At 30.5% G+C, this 10,070-nt stretch overlaps 1 long non-coding RNA gene across 1 annotated transcript; it reads left to right on the forward strand.

Moving 5' to 3' along the window:
• Positions 1–1,447: 1,447 nt before the first annotated feature.
• LOC132755747 (uncharacterized) lies at positions 1,448–7,384 on the forward strand. The gene is made up of 2 exons (XR_009629252.1): positions 1,448–1,538; positions 3,173–7,384. It is a non-coding gene; the product is annotated as an uncharacterized LOC132755747 (long non-coding RNA).
• Positions 7,385–10,070: the final 2,686 nt, after the last annotated feature.

Here is a 10,070-nt window from a genome sequence, read left to right on the forward strand (position 1 = left end):
GTATGTTTAAATTAAAGTCATTGGGTCAATGTTTGCCCAACGGGGAGTGGGGGTATATTTTCCTTAAATGTACTTGTAACATTTTAGATATTCTTCCCTTATACAATGAAGGTTTAATCTTAGATAATTATTTGTCAAGACACATACTCTAGTGGAAATCAATCAAGTTTGTTAAATTATAGCTGTTGGATTAAAAGGAGGTCATTAACACATAAAACTTTAAAAATTATTTCAATTCACATGGGCCTAAAGCTTAGGTGTTTTACATTGTCTTGTGTTCCTCCAACAAGTTTATACAAAGGGCAAAATTTCCCTGGTTTGCTGGGGGGTGTATATTGTCTTTGTACATATGTATGTATGTAGAGTAAAACCAAGATAGATATTTAAATTCTCTAAAAATATTAAAGGCTAAAGCTAAGAATATTTTACATGAAATATTGTTTTTGTGGACCACTATTAAGTTTGTTCAAATTGTAGTCCTGGAGGTCTCAATTGAACAAGACCCCTGCAAGGTTTTAATTTTTATCTGATACAGCAGATGATACAAAGAAAACCCATTTTGCCGAGGGTCAAGGGTGATACTTTAATGAGAATACAACTGATTTTAACAGAATTTAACCGATGGTTTGAATTGCCAAACGGTTAATAATGAAAACCCTGCCCCAGGAGTCTTAGAATTTTTATAATACATACGCGTATGCATTTGTATACTTAAGATTAAAATAATCAACTCTTATAAAAACATCGAGACTAAAGCTTACGAACTATTGGCATGAACTATTGTCTTTTGAATTCTAGCAAGTTCAAATTATAGAATCAGGGTCTATATTGGCCCTGACCCAAAGAATCATGGATTTTCCTTAAATGTCTATAAACCTTTCCAAACGACCATTGCTATTTTAAAACTTAGCAACCCTTAACTTCTATAGCAACTAATGACATAGATTATAACAACCATTTACTTTCCATAGCAACCACTGTTTTTAAAAGCAACAGTTAACTTTCTAGTGCAACAAGTGACTTTTATAGCAAACCATTGATTTCTATAACAAAGTTTGACTTTTCTTAGCAACCAGTGATTTCCATAAAGCAAAAAGAAAAAGAAAAAGCTGAGCGTTACAGGTCCGGCTTTGCGGTGACTTTTATCTTAATTGTACAATATTTCAGAGGCATAAATGAACTGTGTGAAAATTATTAGTTTCAGATTAGAATCAATATCTGCTTTTCATTCAGAACTTGTAAAATTAATTGCTACATGTCAGTTTGAGCCTTTATAATCAGGTGAGCGACATAAGCTTCATCAAAACCCTCTTGTTCACAAACATTTGACTACATTAGAATAAAACATTGTTCTGCAAATTGTCCCCATTAAATAAGGATACATGTATGCGTTTTTGATCTTTGCGTCTCATAAAAATTTCTCTCCCAATTTCCCAGCGGCGTAGAATTGGACAATAATCTTTGTGATGCAGAATAAGGAGTTGTGTAGTTATAGATTATTTCGAGCAACAAAAATATCATGTTTCTTTGTTGACAAGGTAAGCTTTAAATTATCTTTATGATTGACAAATCAATTAAGTCCAATAAAGATATTAAAATAAAATATCGAATAAAGCTTCCATGCAAAAGACAATTGCCTTATTCAACAATTTTTTAAATGAACAATTTTTAGGGAAATTGTTGAAAAAAAAAATTAATTTTACGCCAAGTTTTGTAAACCGAGTTTCCATACCATCTGAGTTTAATACCTCTTAAGCATAGTTTAGAACTAGTTATCTTACGAATGGTCTGTGGTTCTACTTGGATATCAGCTTTTACGCCAAATAGTTAAATTCACTTAGCTGACAACAGGCCGTGATTCTACTCAGATGTCGGGTATTATGCACAAATGACTTACAGCAGGCCCGAGGTTTTTACTTTGATGTCATCGCATGCCTATATTTTACTCAGTTGGCGGACTGTATTCGGATATCAGCTTGTGCCTCTTAAACGGATATCCGCTTATGTGAAATAGTTAAATTTATATGACTGGAAAAGGCAGTGGTTCCACTTAGATGTCAGCTCTTGCCTCATATGATAAAATGCAGTTGGCTTACAGAGGCTTGTGACTCTACTCAGATACCAGCTTATGCTTAAAAAAATCAATTCAGCTGGCTTGGGGAAGGTGTTATTTTCAATTCAGTTCCTTCACGGAATGCCAGAGGTTCCCCTCTGAAATTGTCAGCTCATGCCTATATTAATTCCATTAAGTTGGCTGACTTTACTCTGAATCCAGCTCGTGCCTAAATAATTCAATTAAGTTTGCTTACAGATGGTCCGTTAGAGTTTTTAATTTTGTATTTTCAAGCTAATATGCTTAAAAATAATTTCATTTTCATTTGGCCGGCGGAAAATGGTGTTTATTCAATTCAATTTGCTTACAGAATGGTTGTGGTTTTCTACTCATATGTCAGGTCGTAGAGATATAATGATCCATATAAAGGGCAATTTCAAAAATATTCTATCCATATTTCCATCACTTTATGGCAACTATTTTACAAAATGAAGGAGACTTATAGGTGATTAGGCTAGATGTATTTATATATAGAGGATATTGAATGAGTGTTAGGTTAAAATACTGAATTTATTGCACGAGCTGACTAAAATTATATTATGCGAGCCTCTTGCAGGCATAATATTATTTAATTCAACGAGTGCAATAAATTCAGTAATGAACTTACTCGAATTTAGTATTTTATTTATCACATAGCCAAAACAAAGACCGTTTAAAGTGAAATAAGAGTCATTTTTCATTGAGCGCTAAAGTAAAACGCTTACATTTTGAGTGTCTTTACGCTGTTTGATAACGCTAATGACGTCACATCAAAATATATGCACGACAATGCAATACCATATTTACGGAGTCGCAGAATCGGCACGGGTGTGTGATAAATATGTTATATAATTTGATTAACAAAAAAATGTTCACACATGCCACTATAATATTAATAAATTGCTTAGTTACTTACGCGTATGGAATTTCATGATTTGCATTAACTTAGGATCACCTTAAATGTGTATGAATCATAAAACAAATAAATATATGTTATTATACTTAATAAATCCTGTAGTCTACACTGTTACACACTGTTATATTTCGAATTTCTCATTTATTCTTTACACTTTTATTCAGATAATCAGCTCTAGTAAATCTACAGTGACAATGATGATAATGCTTCTACTAGAGTCCAATATGAATTCCTGGTTCCTTGCTTTACAGAGACATATCCAAAAGAATATTGTTTAAAAACAGTGCATCACCAATACCTTGTACAATCTTCTAGTTCCTTGTTGAAACAGAGGCAGACCAGCAAACTTTTGCATTGTTTGTACTTAAACTTGTTTTCTTCAAGAAGAATTTACTTCTGTAAAGAAAGTTCTTACCAAGGCCGCTGTCAAATATTTAAAAATTTACACTGATTTTTAAATGTCTTGCCATTTAGTTCTGACAACTGTGCATTGCACTATAACTATAGTGGAATGTCCTGCTAGGTTCCAGATGAGCATTCCAGCAGTACATTTTTATTTTTTACACTATAAATGATTTACACTGATTTTTAAATGTCTTGCCAATTAGTTCTGACAACTGTGCATTGCACTATAACTATAGTGGAATGTCCTGCTAGGTTCCAGATGAGCATTCCAGCAGTACATTTTTATTTTTTACACTATAAATGATATTTTTGGAATGTCCCACTTATCTGCTCTGCCAGCTAAGCATAAAAGGACATTTATTGTACACTACATAACAGAACACCCTCCCGGTTTGCTCTTTTACCTTAGCATTCAAAAATATCCTTCTGAAAACTTTGTTTGTAAACTACTCACATACCTTTAAAAAACACAAATGAAACTTGTAAAAAAACACTTTTTAATTTAAGTGTAAATTTAAGTGGATTGGTCTACCATGCGCACAATTTCCATAAGTATTGATAACAAGACCACAATTAGACAATAAGAGATGTGCATTTTGGTTATATTTTGGAAATATTGAAAGATTTTTAAAATGATTTAGTTTGGACATAATATATAATTGTTCTAAAACACTTTATTATACACGTATACTATATATTAATATGTTGTATCGGATCATGTATCTAACACTTGCCAACAACACCCATATACAATTATTTGTGGTTTGCTTTAACATATGATTCTAAATACTTACTATAAAATAATAATTTATGGTATTTAGATCTCACATTATAGACCAATTCACTTATAAGAAAGTATGATTAAAATTTATTTTATTTTAATAAAATTAAATTATGTTCTGCTATTTTAGAGTGAAATAGTAAAACATATCACTACATAATGATTAGCTTTTGAAAAAAAAATCACTATATTGTTTGAGCCATAGTAATTTTGATGAGTATAAGTTTGTTGATTTACTACTTTTTACGCTTACAAAAGGAAAAGGAAATTTGAAAGTTGCAATATAACTACAGTAAAAAGAGCAATAGAGTATATGTTGCACTTTGCTATTGGTTACAACGTATCTTTCAAATAGAATGGTCTGGATTCGGACCAATTTTACTAAATAAGATGTCTAAGTTGTGTCACATGATTAGGTTATCTACCAAGTGTGATCTGGCATAGTATATCACCCTTCAAAATTCAAATAATAAGATAAATCGATAAAAAATTACTGAAAACTAATCTTGGCTACATTACATTATCAGTTTTGTTTTTGTTTTTTTAAAGTAGCAATTTATTATACTTGAAATAAAATTAGGAAATCTACAAACTGTGATCTGGCATAGTGCATCAATATTCAAAATTTTACTTATAAGATAAATTGATAAAAGGTTACTAAAAAACTAATTTTGGTTACATTACAGTATCAGTTTTTACTTTAAAAAGTAACAATTCTGTAGATTTTCAATGGAATTTGGATTTTTTTCATTCCCGGTGACAAGGTAAAAATCTCAAGTTTCATAAACTTTTTTTAATTATGCATTGTTCAATGGCAAACTAGAAATTGATTTTACGGAGAAAAAAATGTTATTTAATAGTATCATGTAAAGATGATTTTATAATATTTCACGATGTTATTACCAAATATTTGATGTTAAATTTGATGCAATTTCAAAAATGGCGTCGTGCAAATATGCTATGTCTTTCAACAGATAATGGCTTTCTGACCTTATTACCTGAAATATTTATTTTTCTTTCACATGTTTAAAGATTTTTAAAGAACATCATATTGTCAGAATTTTCATTTTGCTCATGTATATAGGTTTTTCTCCTTTTCTTGAACACTTACATAATTTGCATATAGAAAACTATACGGAGTTATACCAAGACATGTTATATTGTGGCGAGAAGGATTAACATGGCGCGTTTCCAGACCATTCTATTTTAAGATAAAAATATATCATTGGTTGGATGACTCAACAAGTTATATAACCAAGATAAAATGGCTGTAATTTAATATATAACCGATGCTTTCGGGTTTTATAGCAAACAGTTTTTTTATAAATGACCGTATTAACTTTCAGAAGTCTTATTTACAAAATTAAACAAATGCCTCCTTGGTGTTATAATGAGAGGTGAAAAAAGTATCTTTAACTTTCAGCAGATATGTGCGAAAGTGGTGTATAATATATTAATATTAATAATCAACGCTGCCAGTATTGTGAGAGTTGTTATCATTTACAATTGTCTGTATATCTGTAACATTTCTCCATAGTATACTTATGTCACTTGCATGCAAGAAAATAAAAATTCTTTATTAGTTCTGTTCAGATGTGTCAATTATAAGTTGATCTGTATACACGTACATGATATATTAATGCATAGCTAATCCATGTTCTAGTAAGATTTGATGTTGTTTTATTGTCTGCTCAAGTATATACAGATGTTTATAGCTATCTATTAGTTGTCAATACTATTTTTTTATGTGTTTGAGGTACATAATTTATATTCAGTGATCAGAAAATGACATGTATATTACTTACCTATGTATATGTAATAAAGAAAATTACATACATTCATGTACATCCAGAAGAATGGGATATTGTCATGCTACTATGACGTGAAATATGGCGAATTATGGTCATCATGGCCTCTTACTTTAAGAGATGTTTTTTGTGTGTATATGTATATAGTTACCTAAGTATGATTTTGTATAATTTACAAAGACAAGTATTTCTGTATTTTGTGTATGTATTCAATATAGCGCCTGTTCTCTAAAACCACAATCATATCAGTAGTAATACTCTATACAACAAAGTTGTAAAGATTGTAATAAATTACTTATACTTGGTTCATTATGGTCATCATGGCCGTCTTGTTACTTTTTTTTATTTTTGTATACATATAGTTTTCGTAGTGGAATTTTGTATAATCTACAAAGATAAGTATTTTTTTTATTTTGTGTACGTATTCAATATAGCACCCGTTCTCTATAAAACAATCATTAATTATATTCTCATACAACAAAGGTGTTTAAGAAGTTATTATTAAGAATCACCTTAGTTTTCTTTCATGCCTTTCATATTAAGTTTTGTCCCTCCGAGGTTAATTTTTAAAGTGCTGAAGTTAAGAACTTAAAAATTCATAGATATATAAATCTCATTAAGAAAACTGCAGTGAACTATAAAAATCATACCCTCTTATAACACATTTTAGACGTAAAAACACTTTAAAGTTTGCAATGCTTAATTTTTGTTTCGAACCTTTGAGGTAAATTGCTGTCTTGTGCACATTTTTAGAGTTATTGCCCATTAGGCTTTGTAAATGTCCATATTTCATTTATTGCCGGGACACAACTCGTACATAATTGAATGTATCTACATGAAACGTTTTTGGTAGTTCTAAATATCTGATTGAGGTATAGGCGATGTGTAAATTTTGTAGTTATTCACCTTTGTAACTGTTTATACTAAATTTTCGTGTAGAGCATACATTTAAAGGCACATTATGCATAGGAAATCTGTTTTTATTCAACTCATTAGAAATGTCAAAAATGTGTTAAATAATATTTTACAATGGATTTAGAACATGTTAGATGTTTAACAGCTGGGGAAAGTAGCGCTGAATGTGCAGTTTTATGTCCTAAAGTTAACAAAATGTAAACAAAATAAGTAGTTTTCCTTTCATACAAAATTATAATTCACTACAATAAAACCAATCTCCAACAAAACAGCTTGATCAAAGATGGTTCAATTTCATGACGAATGAGTTTTTTGTTTTGAAACTGTAACAAGATACTAAAAATAAAGTTAAAAAAAAAAGATTTCTGAGGCATAATGGACCTTAAAGTCCATATCAAGTTGAACATGAAATATCATATTATCATTCTGACAAAACGGCTTTCAAGGTCATTGCAACTTATTTGCAATGTTATAAAACTATTTGAAGATTTATATTGACATGTTATGAAGAAAATTTATGACTTTTTTTAAGTTGGTTAAATGTTGGTTAAAGGCCCATTATATATCAGAAATGCTATCATTTTATTTCTTATTTTCATCAATCTGATATTTACAACAGATTTGAGCTGGGTCGGGTGGGGGCTGCGTTCATTGAACGCCGTCTTTCCTTGTCGATCTTGTTTATCATATTTTGACATTTTTACAAGTATTAAAAAATGTTAGAATTACGATATTACTGTTTTACATATTATTAAGTAAAGGGAGATAAATCTGAAAAAGTACATTTTGTATATGTTATAATAATTATACTATCAGTACTGATTATGATATGTTTACAGAAATCTTATTTTTTTATAAATTTATGTTCTATACATGTAGTTTATATCATAGTTCATATATTAAATAAAAAAAAATTGTGAAACAACATTGCTGTTTTAGTAATACAATATACAAATGCACGTAGAAAGGTAAACTTGGGGTATGTAGCTGTACACAATTATCCTGGATGTTTTGTCCTATTGGGGAAATACTCATTATGTAGCACCGGTACTGGTTTAATCCAGGAATACATAGTACACACATGATTGATTCTCAATCTTAACAAGTTCGAGTGGTCGTATTGTACAGATGCAAATTGTTGAAAAGCAATAATTAAGGTGGCTTTATTATGAAGGTACAATACACATGATATATGAACCAGAGTGACAAAGATAGAAACCTTTTGATTGATGTTGTCTAGAAAGAGAGAAAGAAGAAAAAAACATTACAAAATTACTTAGATACACAAATCAAATGCTGGCCACTTGATGAACACTTCTAGTTATAAGAAAACCTAGCAGCATTATAAAAAAGAGAAGTAGGATGGAAACAATTATTGCTATATATGCATACCCCATAACTAATCAAGGGCCATATGACTAATCAAGGGCCATAACTTTGTGTTGAAGGGTCTGACCGGAACAAGGTGACGATATGCACATCTCGTCTTGGTACTGATGGTTCCCATAGTTTCTTGAATTCCTGCCAGTAGTTGCACAGAAGAAGTGCGAACACGGTTATTGCTCTATATGTACAATCAAGGGCCTTAACTCTGTATTGATGCGACTGACCTAAACAAGGCAACAATATGCCAATCTCCTCTTAGTGTTGATGTTTCCCATAAAGTTTCGTTGAATTCCAGCCAGTAGTTGCAGAGAACTAGCGCTAAAACGAAATCCGGACGGACAAATGGAAAGCATCTATATACAAGAACCAAACCTAGCAATCTGACTGAATAGTGAAAGTACCAAACAATTTTTACAATAGATTCATAGTGTTTCTATCGTAATATCTTGGAACCCCTAGAAAGAAGAACAAGATATTTATATATTTGGAATGAGTTATCTCGTGGCCACAATATATCATGTCGTTTTTCCTCTGTGTAACCGTACCATACAGATACAAAATGGCTATTGTGATTCCATTTTATGCCCTCATGAGTTATTCCCCTTTATAACTTGATATTAACATACATGTTCTGCTCAAGCACTTTTACTATTTAATAAATATATGCTGAAAGCAGAACGCCTCCAGATTCATGCTAATTTTCATGAAAATTTGAAAATGTATTACAGTATAATATTTCAAGTTACCAAAATAATGTAATTAACACATTATCAATGGCACTTAAAACCCAATGTCCTGTACATTGATATAAAGAGGTAAATAAATATGCAAAAATAGACCGTTCTGCATTAGTAACGCAGTAGAAATATAGTTATAAATACTGAAAAACTGGCCATTAATCGCTAATAACATGTAAATTATTACTAGAATTTTGAATCTTTATACCTTTCCTAAAATCTTACTACATTTTTCTCAGGTTTGATTTTATCGAAATATTTTTGCTCATTTGGAGGCAGCTTTAATTTACAAAGTGTTCTAAACATAAAGAATATTTTGCATAATGATTACAAGATAATTCAATGATGTGACTGACTTTGTAATATATCTCGGACAGGTTTAGAGTCTGTTTAAATCACTAAATGAATTAACAAAACTGACTTAAATTAAATTGTTGCTTATTTCCGAGATATATTTATAATTGATTCAGGCTTATTATTTATACATGGTAATTAACAAGTTGTACGTAAAGTGTAGACATGTCGTTTATTCCCCCAAAGTTTTGATACTAATGTCAGTAATCAGTTTTATGTAGCTCAATGTTGTCAAACATTCTTAACGAATAAAAGTTGTATTATATCACTTTAGAACTAAGATTATCATACATCCAAACTGCTGAAGGTTTTCACAAGACTTGAATGGAAGTAACTATAAGAGGCCTATAACTTCAGAAAAGAAGTCATGCATTCTCATTTAATAAATTTGATGCATTAAAAGTAATTATACAATTTTTTTATTATATGCATATTTAAAATTTTAATATGGCCTAGTGACTCGAGTGATATCAGCTGACAACCACTAATCTTGTCGCAATGTAAATCTGAATTGATATGTTATGAGACAAAATAAATACAAAGGTATTTTCTAAAATTCTAAATTTTTTGATTATCTAAACCTCGACAAGCAAGGTCAATTAAAGGCCTAGGTCATATCAGAATAACTGAAAACTGTCTGTTTTATCTTATGTGTTCTTTTGTCCAAGTATGAACA

This window comes from Ruditapes philippinarum, unplaced genomic scaffold, assembly GCF_026571515.1.
Source record: "Ruditapes philippinarum isolate M1 unplaced genomic scaffold, ASM2657151v2 ctg11189_1_1_1_1, whole genome shotgun sequence".
Taxonomy (NCBI): Eukaryota; Metazoa; Mollusca; class Bivalvia; order Venerida; family Veneridae; genus Ruditapes; species Ruditapes philippinarum.